We start from the raw sequence: 17942 nt of genomic DNA, 5'->3' as shown, positions 1-17942 counted from the left end.
ATTTAGCTCCCACTTATAAGTGAGAACTTACAACATTTGGTTTAATGTCACTGCATTACTTTGCTAAGGAAAATGACCTCCAGCTCTAAGTGTATTCTCACAAAACGCATGACCTTGCTCTTTTTATGGCTGCATAGTATTCAATGGAGTATATGTACCACATTTTTAAAAATCCCATCTGCCATTGATGGGCACTCAGGTTGATTCCATGTCTTTGCTATTGTGAATAGTGCTGCAATGAACATGTATGATAGAATAGTTTATATTCCTTTGAATATATATCCAGTAATGGGATTGCTGGGTCGAATGGTAGTTCCGTGTAAGGTTCTTTGAAGAATCAACACACTGCTTTCCACAATAGTTGAACTAATGTGCACTCTAACCAGCAGTATATAAGTGTTTTCTTTACTCTTCAATATCACCAGCATCAGTTATTTTTTGATGTTTTAATAAGAGCAAGAGCAAACCAACCCCAAAGCTAGCAGAAGACAATAACCAAAATCAGTGTTGAACTACAGGAGATTGAGACATGAAAAAACATTCAAATGATTAACAATGCCAGAGCTGTTTTTTTTTTTTTTTTTTTTTTTTAATAAATAAGATAGAGAGACCGCTAGCTACACTAATGAAAAAGAAAAGAGAGAAGGTCTAAATGAACACAATTAGAAATGACAAAGGGGTATGTTACCACTGACCCCACAGAAATATAAACAACCATCAGAGACTATTATGAATACCTCTACGCATACAAACTAGAAAACCTAGAAGAGACTGATAAATTCCTGGAAACATACACCCTCCCAAGACTGGACCAGAGAAAAGTGATTCACTGCAGCAAACCAATAAAAACTCTGAAATTGAATCAGCAGTAAATAGCCTGCCAACCAAATAAAGCCCAGGACCAGAGGATACACAACCAAATTCTACCAGATATACAAAGAAGAGCTGGTAACACTGCTACTGAAATTATTCCAAAAAATTGAGGAGGGACTCATCCCCAACTCATTCTATGAGGCCAGCATCATCCTAATACCAAAACTCAGCAGAGACGCAACAACAACAGAAAACACTGCAGGCCAATATCCATGATTAACATTGATACAAAAATCCTCAACAAAATGTTTGCAAACTGAATCCAGCAACAGATCAAAAAGCTAATCAAACATAATCAAGCACACTTTATCTCTGGGATGCCAGGTTACTTCAACATATACAAATTAATAAATGTGATTCATCACATAAACAGAACTAAAAACAAAAAAACACATGATTATCTCATTAGATGTAGAAAAGTCTTTTGATAAAATTCAACATCCTTTCATGTTTAAAACTCCCAATAACCTAGTTATTGAAGGAACATACTTCAAAATAATAAGAGCCATCCATGATAAACCCATAGCCAACATCATACTGAATGGGCAAAACTGGAAGTATTCCCCTTTAAAACTGGCACAAGACAAGGATGCCCTCTCTCACCACTCCTATTCAACATAGTATTGGGAGTTCTGGCCAGAGCATTCAGGCAAGAGAAACAAATAAAGGGCATCCAAATAGGCAGAGAGGAAGTCAAACTATTCTCATTAGCAGGCAATATGATTCTATATTTAGAAAACCCCATGTCTCAGCCCCAAAACTCCTTCAACTGATAACTTCAGCAAAGTTTTAGGATATACAATCAATGTATGAAATATCCTAGCATTCCTATATACCCACAACAGTCAAGCCAAGAAACAAATCAGGAACAAAAGCCCATTCACAAATGCCACAAAATGAAATACCTAAGAACACAGCTAACCAGGGAGGAGAAAGATATCTACAATGAGAGTTACAAACCGCTGCTCAAAGGAATCAGAGAAGACACAAACAAATGAAAAAAAACAAAAAACATTTCATGCTCATGGAGAGTAAAAATCAGTATCATTAAAATGACCATACTTCCCAAAGCAATTCACAGAGTCAATGCTACTCCTATCAAACTACCAATGACATTTTTCACAAAACTAGAAAAGGACTATTTTAAAATTCATATGGAACTGAAAAAGATCCTAAATAGCCAGGACACTTCTAAGTAAAAAGAACAAAGCTGAAGGCATCGCACTACCTGACTACAAAATATACTACAGGGCTACAGTAACCAAAAGAGCATGGTGCTGGTACAAAAACAGACACATAGATCAATAGGACAGAATAGACAGCCCAGAAGTAAGGCCACACACCTACAATTATCTGATCTTTGACAAAGCTGACAATAAAGCAATGGAGAAAGGACTCTCTATTCAATACATGGTACTGGGATAACTAGCTAGCCATATGGAGAGGATTGAAACTGGACTTATTCCTTACACCTTACTCAAAAATCAATGCAAGATAAATGCTTACATGTAAAACCCAAAACTATAAAAATCCTGGAAGACAACCTAGGCAATACCACTCTGGACACAGGAACTGGCAAAGATTTCATGACAAAGATGCCAAAAGCAATTTCAACAAGCAAAAATTGACAAATGAGATCTAATTAAATTTAAGAGCTTCTTCACAGCAAAAGAAATTATCAACAGAGTAAAAAGACAAGCTATAGAATGGGAGAAAATATTTTCAAACTATGTATGTGACAAAGGTCTAATATCCAGCATCTATAAGTAACTTAAAGATATTTACAAGAAAAATTGTAGCAATACCGTTACAAAGCATGCAAACACATGAAGAGACACCATTCAAAAGAAGATATACATGTGACCATCAAGCATATGAAGAAAAGCTCAATATCATTGACCATTAGAGAAATGCAAATCAAAACCACAATAAGACATCTTCTCACACCTATCAGTATAGGTGCTTTTTTAGGATGTTTAAAATTATCAGTCATATTAAAAAAAAAAGTTTCTAGTTAGAAAAACTCTAGTTTGTTCTGCATAAAATCTGGATCCCCAGTTATTCTCAGTAAGTGTACTCAATACAATTTCCAGCCCCTTGAAAATGATGAGTAAATAAAGTGAGCTCACATGCTAATTTCAAAGAGTATTTCTATTTCTTTTTCAGTTTCAGAGAAGCTTTAGAGGTCTGAAAAAAATCAAATATTTAAAAAAGAGCTTCAAAAAGTACATTTTAGAAAACGTTTGTGACCCCTGAAATGACTTACTTTTTCCTATCTCAATGAAGGTGAAAGTTTACAGAAGTAAACTTTCATTCCCACATTCTGCATACGTTTCAATTTCCACCATGCTTTTGAAAAAGTTGACAAAACAAATTATTAAGTGCAGGTATCACAAGTTATCATAAACTACAGAACATCTAAAATGTATATTTTCTCATATAAGAAGCATAAGGATAAGTATGTTGACTGCAGAATTTGTAACTATTTGATGCTGTTTCTTACAAATATCATACTTGTGATCAGTGAGACTATTAAGTGTTAGATCAAATAAGACATAATATAGCAGAGTGAACTCAGGGACAGTAAAAGCATTCAAAAGCAATTCATTCAAGTTTGTGGCATATTGCAAAACTTTTAGAAATACAGCTTGTATTCTCTAATCACATATTTCTGTCTTACCCTGCTTCACATTGTTATTGGTCAACACAATTATAAGATTGTACTGATTCATTCTCTTCATCCGTTATGCTATTTGTTATAGTTAGTATTGCTAAACACTTTTTAAATGAATTATCTCCTGTATTCCCATTATGCCACATCTTGTTTTTTTTTTCTTTTTTCTGACTATACCAAATAAAAAATAAATTCAGAGAAAAGGTGGATTTTATAATTATATGTTATTTTCAAGAAATGGAATGACCTTGAGCTGATGTTGTTCCATATTCTTTCTTACCCTTATGGTGTCAGAATACGCTTTATTCATCTCTCTCAACTGGGGCATACATTTGAATGCTCAATCCCAGTCCCACCGCTGGTGTGTCTCTGCATGAGATTGAATTTAGAAGTCTTCAGTGAGTCATTGCTCCTTACCTGAGGTCTCTTTTGTAGTCTGGGTGAACAAGTCAACTTTAATCTAGAGATGTAACTTTGTTTAAATAGCTGAATATCCTCTGACTTTTTTTTTTTTTTTTGTCTGAATACTGATAGCTTACATTTTTTAGTATGTACAATTGTGTTCTTAAAATACTTTCAGGCGGGGCTCTGTGGCTCACACCTGTAATCCCAGCACTTTGGGAGGCAGAGGCGGGTGGATCACTTGAGGTCAGGAGTTCAAGACCAGCCTGACCAACATGGTGAAACCCCATCTCTACTGAAAATACAAAAGTTAGCTGGGCATAGTGATGCGAGCTTGTAATCCCAGCTACTCAGGAGGCTGAGGCAGGAGAATCGCTTGAACCTGGGAGGCAGAAGTTGCAGTGAGCCAAGATCATGCCACTGCACTCCAACCTGGGCGACAGAGCGAGACTCCATCTCAAATAAATAAATAAATAAATAAATAAATAAATAAATAAGTAAAAAAATAAAATAAATAAACAAATAAAATTTTCAAATTCCCAACCTTCCTCACCTGGAAACACTTTATCATTGTTTCAACCATTTTGTTGTTGTTGCTACTGCTTAAAAATGTTACTTGATGCTGACTACCTGTGTGAATTTTAGTGAACAAAGCTGCTTCTTGAATCTTGGGGAGAGTCTTTCTATTTCTTAACAGAACAGTCTAGTATCTCTCTTCATCATCCTCTTCTCAGAGCAACTGGTAATTTGGTCAAGATACATTTAAAGCCCACTATTGTAACTGCCCCTTCTCCATAACTGCTAAATTGCGTTAACTCCCAGAGACTCATCTGGCAAATTCACACATTACCTGATCCTTCCACTTATTTATATTGTATTAATCAGTTTTAAATGTTTCTGCATTTGAAATGTACTGATTTAAATTTTTAAAAAGTCAGTTGGCTTTTGGTTTTAGTTCTGAGTAAAAACAGCATTTTACTAATAAACCAAACAACTGTTCCCTTTAAACTTTAATATTCCTTCAAAATACAAACACTAACCTATATATTGAGATTGAGAAAATATATTATAAATTTAGGTCTTCAGGCCAGATTCTTTCTAATGCTCTTGAATAAATAAACAAACCACTGTTAATTCTATTATCATCTTATTATTCTCTGGTGTACCAGAATAAACTACTTGCTAATATTTTATTTGCTGAAATAAAGTCAAATATAGCACATGTTACATCTATATGTACTTTTTCATCATCATCACTAATTGTTGGAGCCTAGTCAGGTTCAGAAAAATCAAAAGATAGGCTATATTATATTTAGATAAGGATTTGCAGCTACTACACAGATGCATTGTTTTTTTTTGTTTGTTTGTTTGTTTTTGTTTTTTGTTTTTTTGTTTTTTTTTTTTTGCACTTGAATACTAACTGTCCATGTCCTAATTTGCTGTTGTGTGGTTGGTTTTGTTTTGAAGACCCAGTCTGGTTCTGTTGCTCAGGCTGCTTGAGTGCAGTGATGTGAATATCTCACCATAGCCCTGAACTCCTGGGCTCTAGCAATGCTCTCACCTCAGCCTCATGAGTAATTGGGACTATAGGTGTGCACCCCTTTGCCCAGTCAATATTTTTATGTTTTATAGAGTTGGGATTTCACTATGTTGTCCAGGCTGGTCTCAGATCCTTCACTCAAGTGGTTCTCCTGCCTCAGTCTCCCAAAGTTCTTGGATTACTGGCATGAGCCAGCACACCCAGAAATATTCTAACTTAAAAAAAATAAGAAGTTCTCTGTCTTACATGCCGGTCACAAGTTCAATCATACCTCTGTTTCAACCCATAATACTATAATCAGAAGTAATACTATGACTGTCTTTGTGCTTAGAAATACTCTTGTTTAAATTCTGGTATTTTTATCACAACCTTTCATTTCTGTAAGGAGTTATACATATTTTTGATACCTCATGAAGTAACATTTTGGTAAAATATAATTATAATCACAGGAATAATACTTCATGTAGGTAAACTTTCTACTCCTCTTTCAATGGGAGATGATTTCATTTGGGAGATTAATCTATGGCTTTCAGAGGATACTTTTGGGAAAGATAAAACCAATTGATAAGAGAAAGCCAAAAATATCGATATCTCTTTATTTTCAACCTTTAAAAAAAGAATTAAGTGTGAGACAGCTTTTGTGATCTACAAGAGTTACCATTTCCAAATATCAAGAGTTTTATTTGGAAACCATTTATTACATTATCTTGTGATATGATAACATTGCACTTAATCATATTCTCCTCAAACTATTTTAAAAATGTGTTTGTTTATTAAATAAATAACTATTGAAATATCTGCCATTTGCTGAGATCACTATACTTTTGGAACACATTGTATAACAAATATCAAAAATAACCTCCAAATTATATGCATAGACATAGATGAAACTTTTATTTTGAAATAAAGTCATAAAAATAAAAATCATAAATTTAGATAAATCTTTCAAATTATAAAGGAAATAAATGAGCAAAGACAGGGAATCATGGCAGAAAACAGCAATTTCCAATGTAATGCTTACAAGTTATTCTCATACTAATAGAGAGGAAGAGATAGAGATAAAGGAAGGGAAATAAAGAACTAGAAAATAGGAATTGCATTTAGTGAATCTATGAATCTGGGATAAAATTGTTCCGATGATAAGCACATGTCTCAGTATGGAAAGAATAGAAAAAGAATTCCTTGAGATAAGTCAGAATGGATATAATATTATGTTATGAACAGTAAGTCATAGATAGCAAGTATGTTAAAAATTTTGGATTGTATTCTTTTAGGCTGGGCCATATGAAACTGCTAATATTTGAATATTTAAAAATATAAAATGGTAATTTCCATTCAGGAAGTTGTTTCAGAAGCCTATGTGAAAAACAATGGTGTACTATATCAAAGTGAGATGGAAAGAAATAGCAGATATATGTAAGTACCTACTGTTCTTGAAACAGTGTGATGGATACAAGGGAAACACAGATGAGTAAATAATTTTTCTGCTATCCATAACACATGTTAGGATAGTTACTTCAGTTATTTTAAACCAAGATGTATGTCAGACTTTTCTGATAATTAAAAAATATAAATACACTTACCATATCCTGGATCCACTGATTCCATTTCTGTGGATAGGCCTAGAAGTGTGTGCAAATGTGCACGTGTGTGCTTCAAATCATCTAATTCATTCTGATGTGCAGCTCTGGTTAAAGGCCTTGAAATAGGTAGAAAAACATACAGTTACTTGGATAATCACCACTCACTGTGACAAATGTGATGGCATAAGGAAACACAGAACTGAGGAAACTCACAAATGAATTAACTAATTGAATAAATCATAATTTACTAAGTATTTTTTCAATTTTTTAGCTCTATTCAATGTTCCCAAAGTACACTTATCTAGATAGTCATAAACAACTCATGAAAATAGTAACAAATTAAGTGTGTTTCTTTAATATTTAGTCTTTTAAAATCATTTATGTTAGAATTTAGGCAATGTCAAAATATTTTATTTGGACATGGCCATGATATTAAAATCATATAATATGCTTTAGCACTTTATATGTGATGCAGAATTTGCAAAGAATTTGAACAATTTTCCTATTGAGTTCTGGTATCAGTCAGGATGAGAAATTAATATTGTACTGATTTAGTAACTTATTCTATTAATATTTTCCTAACAAGAATTAGATAACCATTTTTTTCTTTAAGGTTAGCATGAAGTTTTTAATTAAAAATAAATATGAGTATAATATATATCTTGTAATTGTTATAGTATCTATCTTATTCACCTAACTCTAAAAAATGGCATTTTAATATTCCAATGTAGTGACATGCTGGAGCATCTTATTCTGACTCACAACAGGCAACTGTTCATTTATTTTTCCAATTCCATGTTCAGTGATATCACATTGGTATTGGAAAACAACTATTTGTTGGTTTCTTGAGTTTCTGTATTTTGTGAAGGGTGGTAATGATGACCTTTGCAATGACAAATTTTTTAAGGATGTTTGTATAGTAAACAAATTTGAAAAAAAAGGCAACAAACAAATTTGAGTAAAAACCAGACTTGTTTATTGTCCAGAATAGTACAGATGTTGTCTCCCTTTTGGAAAATGTAGTTTTGCCAATAACTTATTATGAAAAATTCAGGTACCCTAAACTCAAGGTTCTTTTCTCATAACACACATGCAGGTGTTACTTAGATCTTTATCTCACCCTATGGAATTTGGGGTTAGGGAAATGGTACAAATTCTGATACTCTGCCATCTGCTATTACTATGAATAATAAGTTGCCCTTTGTCTCTGATTCAGGGTCTCATATCTTCTGCCAGCAACCATGAAACTATGACATGCTAACATATTTGCCTGCAAGTAGGTTAAAATCTCATACCTTTCATATTTCTTGAAATATAGCAGACTGAAATAGTCCAAGGTTGAAAGTAATCATGCTACAAAAATCATTAAATGCTACAAGCAGCCTTTGTTTCTGTTTGGTTTTTGTTCTTGTAGAATTGGTTGTTAAACCTTTGCCAGCACACCAGAATTTGATTTTATATTGTTTCCTACATGATTAAAGATACTGTCTGCAGTGCATTCTGAACAGCACACTGCTGCCTTCCAAACCATTAAACTAGAAACACCGCAAGTTATTGACACATCATGTCATCATTTAATGTGTTTTATTATACACAGACAGGATTTGTATTTACGTAGGCTGAATTGTCAAACTGGTTTGCGACTTTAAAAAGCTACCTGAGTATGACATTTTATCAAACAGTTACCTTTTCAATTTATGACATCTGAAGGATTATCCCAAGGTCACCAATTTATTTTGGAGATTTATTTCAATAATATATAGTTTAGGGTATACAAAGCATGTCATGTATTAAAGGGCACTCTTTAGATAACCATTTATACTCCAATTTTTGTGGCTGTTGCTCACTATTTTGATAACAGAGACTGAGTATGATGGAAGGATGGAATACACTTAGACCTCAGCAATACGCTGTCAGGTTCACATGTGCCAGCACACTTGCCCTTTCACCCAAAGAGAATATTTTTGTCATTGAGAATTACAAATGAAAAGGAGAATATACTCTTTGTAATTATCAGATCTTAGAGACAGAATGTCAAGAGCATGAAAAAGAAGCCACAAGGCTTCAGAATTCAACAAAAAATAGACTTCTAGCTTTGGCTTTGTTTGAAGACTTTGAAAAATATTAATAGAAGGACCAAGTGCCTACCTTAGTATCATTTCTGACATCCTGAAACTTGTGTTTAATCAACAACAGAGTGATAATACAAGTTCTAAAAAAAATAAAAATGAAGGCCACACTTTAGGCCAATCGCCTATAACCACAAAACCAACAATTAAGTCATTCTGGTTTCCCTAAAACACTAGCTCTTATGATAAACAAAATACAAAACATAAGCTTTAGGTAGGTCAGTGTAATTCAGTGAAAATAAAGCAATAAGCTATAGACAAACTAGTTTAAACATCTCCACTTGCTCCCAAAAGAATGTTTATATATAACAGTCAGTTGCAAAACAGGGCAAAATACTTCTTCTTTTTTGCTTTATAAACTATGTTATTATTGCTATAAGTGGTGCTTCTTACCATTTTCACTTTATGGTTCCTTGGTTAGCAAACTGTTCTTTTATATGCACAATAAACTTAAAAATTTTTCTAATTTGATCTAGTTTTATTTTTGACAGGAGTTATTATGAGACTTAAAGTAAAACAATGTTCACAGTAAAAGCAGGGGTTTCATTGAGATTTATTCTTAATATCTGAATATTCAACTTCAAATATGTAACTGGAAGTTAAAATCTGTAAAAACTTACTGTTAAAATTCTATTTTATATTACACATATTAAGTTATCATTTGAACTATACACATAAAAGGCAGCAATGACTAATAATGATTCTGAATGTTGGTGTAGTATACAATATTTAATAAATAAAAAAATTCTCTCTTGTAAAAAAAAAAAAAATGCCAAGAGAATAAAAAGATGAACCACAGACCATGAAAAAGTCTTTACAAAACACTCATCTGATAAAAACTAATATGCAAAATATCCCATGACCCCTTAAAAATCAATAACAATTGTAGCTATATTGGAAGAATAAGTTCTAATGTCCTATAGCGCTGTAGGATAACTACAGTTAACAATAATATATTAAATAGTTTCAAATAGCTAAAAGGAGGGTATTGAACATTCTCCATACAAAGAAATGATTAATGTTTGAGAAAATGGATATGCTAATTACCCTAGGGTCAGCACTTAAAAAGTCACTTTTTCCTCCTAGTCCTCCAGGTCTGTGATGGGAGGTGTTGCCTTGAGCAGACCTCTGACATACCCTGGAGATATTTTCCCCATTGTATTGGAGATTAACATTTGGCTCCTCGTTGCTTATGCAAATTTTTTGCTGCTGGCTTGGATTTCTCCTCGGAAAATAAGATTTTTTCTTCTGTCATATTATCAGGCTTGCAAAGTTTCCAAACTTTTATTCTCTGCTTCTCTTATAAAACTGAATGCCTTGGCTGAAGTGGGTGAATCACCAGGTCAGGAGATTGAGACAATCCTGGATAACATGGTGAAACCTCATCTCTATTAAAAATACCCAAAAATTAGCCAGGTGTGGTGGCATGTACCTGCACCCCCAGCTACTCAGGAGGCTGAGGCAGGAGAATTGCTTGAACCTGGGAGGCAGAGGTTGCAGTGAGCCAAGATCGCACCACTGCACTCCAGCCTGGGCATCAGAGCAAGGTTCCATCTCAAAAGAAAACAAACAAACAAAAAAATGAATACCTTTAACAGCACGGAAGTCAACTCTCAAAAACTTTGCTGCTTAGAAATTTCTTCCTCCAGATACCCTAAATCATTAGTCTCAAGTTCAAAGTTCCACAGGTCTCTAGGGCAGGGGCAAAATGCTGCTAGTCTCTTTGCCAAAACATAACAATAGTCACCTTTGCTGAAGTTCCCAACAAGTTCCTCATCCCCATCTGGGACCACTGCAGCCTGGATTTTATTGTCTTTATCACTATCAGCATTTTCAAACAAGTGTCTAGGAAGCAAAGCAATTTAGCAAGTCTCTAGGAAATTCCAAACTTTCCCACATTTTCCTGTCTTCTTCTGAGCCCTCCAAACTATTTCAGCCCCTGTGCTGTCGGTTACCCAGTTCCAAAGTGGCTTCCACCTTTTCAGATATCTTTTCAGCAGCAACCCATTCTACTGGTACTAATTTCCTGTATTCGTCTATTTTCATGTTGCTGAATAAAGACATACCTAAGACTGGGCAATTTACAGAAGAAAGAGGTTTAATTGGACTCACAGTTCCACATGGCTGGGGATGTCTCACAATCATGGCATATGGCAAGGAGGAGCAAGTCACATCTTACATGGATGGCAACAGACAAAAAGTGAGTTTGTGCAGGGAAACTCCCATTTTAAAAACCATCAGATCTCATGAGACTCATTCACTATCACAAGAACAGCACAAGAAAGACTCACTCCTGTAAATCAATCCCCTCCCATGGGCTCCTCCAATAACACATGGGAATTGTGAGAGTTACAATTCAAGATGAGATTTGGGTGCGGACACAGACAAAACATATCAATAAGTATAAAAAGAAATCTTTGTCTCTATTAATAATTACAACCTTCACCAAAATATGTGCTGGTTTTGCCTGCTATTTTATTTCTATTCTATTTCTTCAATGCCCCAAATTAGAAAATTATTATTTTATAAAATCAACGTACATTTAGATGATATATCTTTATCTCTATGTGTCTAATTTTATTTGCTTGTGACTCCTGGTTAGAGCAAGTCAAGTCAACAAAGTCTTGTTTTGTTTTGTTTTCATTTTTTCATGACTGACCCTTTAGAGTTTCTTTGGTGAGGGTCTGTTAACATTAACCCTGTCTGCTGAAATTACATTTTAATATTGTTATTCAAAATATTTTTTATTGACATATGATTCAATTTTATTTTATTTTATTATTTTATTTTACTTAAGTTCTGGGATACATGTGCAGAATGTGCAGATTTGTTACATAGGTATATGTGTGCCATGGTGGTTTGCTGCACCTATTGACCCATCCTCTAGGGTCTCTCATCTTACTCTTGACCCCCCACAGGCCCCAGTGTGTGTTGTTCCCCTCCCTGCGTCCACGTGTTCTCATTGTTCTACTCCCACTTACGAGTGAGAACATGCAGTGTTTGGTTTTCTATTCCTGTGTTAGTTTGCTAAGCATGATAGCTTCCAGCTTCATCAATATCACTGCAAAGGACATGATCTCATTCATGTTTATTGCTGCATAGTATTCCATGGTATGTATTTACTACATTTTCTGTATCCAGTCTATCATTGATGGACATTTGGGTTGGTTCCCTGTCTTTGCTATTGTGAATAGTGGTACAATAAGCATATATGTGCATGCGTCTTTATTGTAGAATGATTTATATTCCTTTGGATATATAGCCAGTAATGGGATTGCTGGGTCAAATGGTATTTCTGGTTCTAGATCCTTGAAGAACTGCCACACTATCTTCCACAATGGTTGGACTAATTTACATTCCCATTAACAGTGTAAAAGGGTTCCTATTCCTCTGCAGCCATACCAGCATCTATTGTTTCTTGATTTTTCAATACTCACTTGATTTTTCAATACTCTGACTGGTGTGAGATGGTATCTAATTGTGGTTTTGATTTGCATTTCTCTAATGATCACTGATGTTGTGCTCTGTTTTATATGTTTGATGGGAATAGCACTGAATGTATAAACTAATCTGGGCAGTATGGCCATTTTCTCAATGTTGATTCTTCCTATCCTTGAGGATGAAATGTTTGTCCATTTGTTTGTGTCCTCTCTTATTTCCTTGAGTAGTGGTTTGTAGTTCTCCTTGAACAAGTCCTTTACTTCTCTTGTTAGTTGTATTTCTAGGTATTTTATTTTATTTTTAGCAATTGTAAATGGGAGTTCATTATGATTTGGTTCTCTGCTTGTCTATTGTTTGTGTATATGAATGCTTATGATTTTTGCACACTGATTTTATATCCTGAGTCTTTGCTGAAGTTACTTATCAGCTTAAGGAGTTTTTGGGTTGAGATGATGGGGTTTTCTAAATATACAATGATGTGGTCTGAAAATAGAGGCAATTTGTCTTCCTCTCTTCCTATCTGAATACCCTTTATTTTTTTCTCTTGACTGATTGCCCTGGCCAGAACTTCCAATGCTATGTTGAATAGGAGTAGTGAGAGTGGGCATCCTTGTCTTGTACCAGTTTTCAAAGGGAATACTTTCAGTTTTTTTCTCATTCAATATGACATTGGTTGTGTGTCTGTCATAAATAGCTCTTATTATTTTGAGATATGTTCCCTCAATACGTAGTTTATTGAGAGCTTTTAACATGAAGAAATGTTGAATTTCATCAGAGTCTTTTCTGCATGTACTGAGATAAACATGTGTTTTATTTTCTTTGATTATCTTTATATGATGTATTACGTTTGTTGATTTGCATATGTTGAACCATGTTTGCATCCCAGGGATAAAGCTGACTTGATCATGGTGGATAAGTTTTTTGATGTGCTGCTGAATTCAGTTTGCCAGCATTTTATTGAGGATTTTTGCATTGATGTTTATCAGGGGTATTAGCCTGAAGTAGTTTCTTTCTTTCTTTCTTTAGTTTATTTATTTGTGTGTGTGTGTGTGCCAGGTTTTGATTTCTGGTATCAGGATGATGATGGCTTCACAAAATTAGTTAGGGAAGAGTCCCACTTTTTCAATTGTTTGGAATAGTTTCAGAAGGAATGGTACCAGCTCCTCTTTGTACCTCTGGTAGAATTCAGCTGTGAATCTGTCTGTTCCTGGGCTTTTTTATGTTGGTAGACTATTCATTACTGCTTCAATTTCAGAACTTGTTATTGGTCTATTCAGGTATTTGACTTATTTGCAGTTTAGTCTTGGGAGGGTATATGTGTCCAGGACTTTATCCATTCCTTTTAGATTTTCTAGTTTATTTGCAAAGAAGTGATCATAGTATTTTCTGATGGTTTTTGTGTTTCTGTAGGGTCAGTGGGGATATCTGCTTTATCATATTTTATTGTGTCTTTTTGATTCTTCTCTCTTCTTTATTAGTCTAGCTAGTGGTCTATTTTTTTTTTTCCAAAAAAATTCAGCTCCTGGATGGTTGATTTTTTTGGAGGGATTTTTGTGTCTCTATCTCCTTCAGTTTTGCTCTGATCTTCGTTATTTCTTGCCTTCTGCTAAGTTTTGGATTAGTTAGATCTTGTCTCTCTAGCTCTTTTAATCGTGATGTTAGAGTGTCAATTTGAGATCTTTCTAGATTTCTGATGTGGACATTTAGTGCTATACATTTCCCTCTTAACACTGCTTTAGCTGTCTCCCAGAGATTCTGGTATGTTGTCTCTTTGTTTTCCTTGGTTTCAAATAACTTCTTGATATCTGCCTTAATTTCATTATTTACCCAGGAGTCATTCTGGAGCAAGTTGTTCAATTTCCATGTAATTGTGTGGTTTGGAGTGAGTTTCTTATTACTGAGTTATAATTTGATTGCCCTGTGGTCTGAAAGACTGTTTGTTATGATTTCAGTTCTTTTGCATTTGCTGAGGAGTGTTTTACTTTAAATTATATGGTCGATTTTGGAATAAGTGACATGTGGCACTGGGAAGAATGAATATTCTGGTGATTTGGGCTGGAGAGTTCTGTAGATGTCTATTAGGTCCACTTGATCCAGAGCTGAGTTCAAGTCCTGAATATCCTTGTAAATTTTCTGTCTTCTTCATCTTCCTAATATTGACAATTGGGTGTTAAAGTCTCTCACTATTATCATGTGGGGTCTATGTCTCTTTGTAGGTCTCTAAATACTTGTTTTATGAATTTGTGTGCTCCTATATTGGGAACATATATTTAGTATAGTTAGCCCTTCTTGATGAATTTATCCCTTTATCATTATGTAATGCCCTTCTTTGTCTTTTTTGATCTTTGTTTGTTTGAAAGCTGTTTTGTCAGAGACTAGGATTAAAACCCCTGCTTTTTTTGCTTTATATTTGCTTGATAAATTTTCCTCCATCCCTTTATTTTGAGCCTATTTGTGTCTTTAAATGTATGATGGTTCTCCTGAATACAGCACACTGATGGGTCTTGATTGTTTATCAAATTTGCCAATCTCTTTCTTTTAATTGGGGCATTTAGCCCATTTATGTTTGAAGTTAGTATTGTTATGTGTATATGTGATTCTGTCATGATGCTATCTGGTGTTTTGCACACCAGTTGATGCAGTTTCTTCATAGTGTCATTGGTTTTTTTATTTTGCTGTGTTTTTGCAGTGGCTGATACCTGTTTTTCCTTTTCATATTTAGTGCTTTGTCAGGAGCTCTTGCAAGGCAGGCCTGGTGGTGACAAAATCACTCAGCACTTGCTTTTCTGGAAAGGATTTTATTTCTCCTTGGCTTTTGAAGCTTAGTTTGGCTAAATATAAAAATCTGGGTTGATTTTTTTTTTTTTTTTTTTTTTTTGTAAAGAATGTTGAATATTGGCTCCCACTCTCTTCTGGCTTGCAGGGTTGCTGCTGAAAGATCTGCTGTTAGTCTGATGGGCTTCCCTTTGTAGGTTACATTGCCTTTCTCTCTGACTGCCCTTAACATTTTTTCCTTCGTTTCAATCTTAGAGAATGTGATGATTATCGATTATGTGTCTTGGTGTTGATCTTCTCATGGAGTATCTTACTAGTGTTCTCTGTATTTCCTGAATTTGAATGTTGGTCTGTCTTGCTAGGTTGGGGAAGTTCGCCTGGATAATATCCTAAAGGTGTTTTCTGGCATGTTTCCATTCTCCCTGTCTCCTTCAGGTACTCCAGTCAATTGTAGGTTTGGTCTTTTTACATAGTCCCATATTTCTCAGAGGCTTTGTTTATTCCTTTTGATTCTTTTTTCTCTAATCTTGTCTGCATGCTTTATTTCAGCAAGATGGTCTTCCAAATCTGATATCCTTTCATTTCCTTGGTCGATTCTACTATTGATACTTGCGTATGCTTCACAAAGTTCACATGCTGTGTTTTTTCAGCTCCATCAGGTCATTTATGTTCCTCTCTGAACTGGTTATTCTAGTTAGCAGCTCCTGTCACCTTTGTCAAGGTTTTTAGCTTCTTCGCATTGTGCTAGAACATATTCCTTTAACTCAGTGGAGTTGTTATTACCCATCTTCTGAAGCCTACTTCTGTCAGTTCATCCATCTTATCCTCTGTTCATTTCTGCACCCTTGTTGGAGAGGCATTGGGATCATTTGGAGTTGAAGATGCATTCTGGTGTTTTGTACTTTCAGCATTATTTTTATTGATTCTTTCTCATCTTTGTAAGTTTGTCTAAACTCGATCTTCAAGGCTTCTGACCCGTGAATGGGGTTTATGTGGGGACTGTTTTTGTTTTTGATGCTGTTGTTGTTACTTTCTGTTTGTTGGTTTTTCTTTCAATGGTCAGGTCCCTCTTCTGTAGATCTGCTGTGGTTTGCTGGGGGTTCACTTCAGGCCCTATTCATCTGGTTTGATCCCGTTCCTGGAGATGTCACTCAAGGAAGCTGGAGAACAGCAAAGATGGGTGCCTGCTTCTTCCTCTGTGATCTCTGACCTCAAAGGGCACCATCCTGATGCCAGTTGGATTGCTCCTGAATAGGATGTCTGATAACTCCTGTTGGAGGGTCTCACACTGTTGGGTGGCATGGGGTATAGAATGCATTTAACGAAGTACTTCGACTGTCACTTGGTAGAGTGGGTGTGTTTTACTGGGGGAAAACCCACTCATTTGGAATGCTTAGATTACTCAGGACTACTAGGAAGAAAGGCTAAGTCTGCTGGTCCACAGAGACTGCAGCCACTCCTCCCCCTAGGAGCTCAGACCCAGGGAGATCAGAGTTCTGTCCCTGAGCACCTGTCTGGAGTCATTGGATTTCCTCAGGGAGGCCCTGCCCTGTGAGAAGAGTCAGGGTCAGCCCTGAAGTGGCACTCTGGCCACAGTCTGTCACAGCCAGTGTGTTGCGTTATGGGGGACACTTCTTGGATTAAGCCGTCTAGCCTCCCTGGCTCCAGCAGGGAAAAAGCGTTGCCTGGAGCTATAGAGATGGCTGTCTCCCTTCCCATGCCCAGGGAGCTTAGCGTGTTAGGCAGCTATCACTCCTAGTACTGGCTGCTGCCCCCTCCCCCAAGTAGCTCAAGCAGCTTAGACAGCAGCCAGCTGCAGCTGTGGTGCTGGTCACTCCTCCCCCCAGGAGCCCCACCCCCCAGGCTTAAGCAGATTCTAGCTGAGAATCTGTTAAGATTCTGCCTGGCTTTTGGGGTTGAGACCCTAGACTTGGTGGCATGGGCTCACAAGTGGGAACATCCCATCCCTGGGTTGCACAGTTCCATGGAAAAAGCAGTTTCTTCGGATGGGTAACATGTTTACTCACGGGCTCCCTTGGCTAGGGGATGGGGGCTCCCCTGCCCTCATTTGGCTCTCAGATGGGCTGCCGCACCACATGGCTCTTCTTTCCTCTCCTTGGGTCACACCAGCCAACTAGTCAGTTCTGATCACAGAACCTGGATATCTCGGTTGCCAGTGCAGGACTCACATGCTATTATTGTTCTTTTGGACGGGAGCTTCCCATTGCTGTTGCTTCTAGTCTGCCATCTTGGCCACACCCCAAACTGTATGATTTTAGATAAAAGTTTTGTTAAAAAAAATTACTTGGAATATTTATTTATTACTGTGGCTAGGTAATCTGCTGTAAGCATGTAATTTTCATGAAGTTAATCTGTATTTTATCATTGACTCCTTTTAAGATACTGTCCTTATCTTTTGTGTTTTGCAGTTGTGGCACTCTATTGATATAATTATCTTATCAAAGATTGTCTGGGTTTTGTAAATATAAGTATTCATTTTTGTAAAGTTTTTTTGTACTTTCTTC

This window comes from Macaca mulatta, chromosome 1, assembly GCF_049350105.2.
Source record: "Macaca mulatta isolate MMU2019108-1 chromosome 1, T2T-MMU8v2.0, whole genome shotgun sequence".
Classification (NCBI taxonomy): Eukaryota; Metazoa; Chordata; class Mammalia; order Primates; family Cercopithecidae; genus Macaca; species Macaca mulatta.
Note: the sequence above shows the minus strand (reverse complement) of the source record.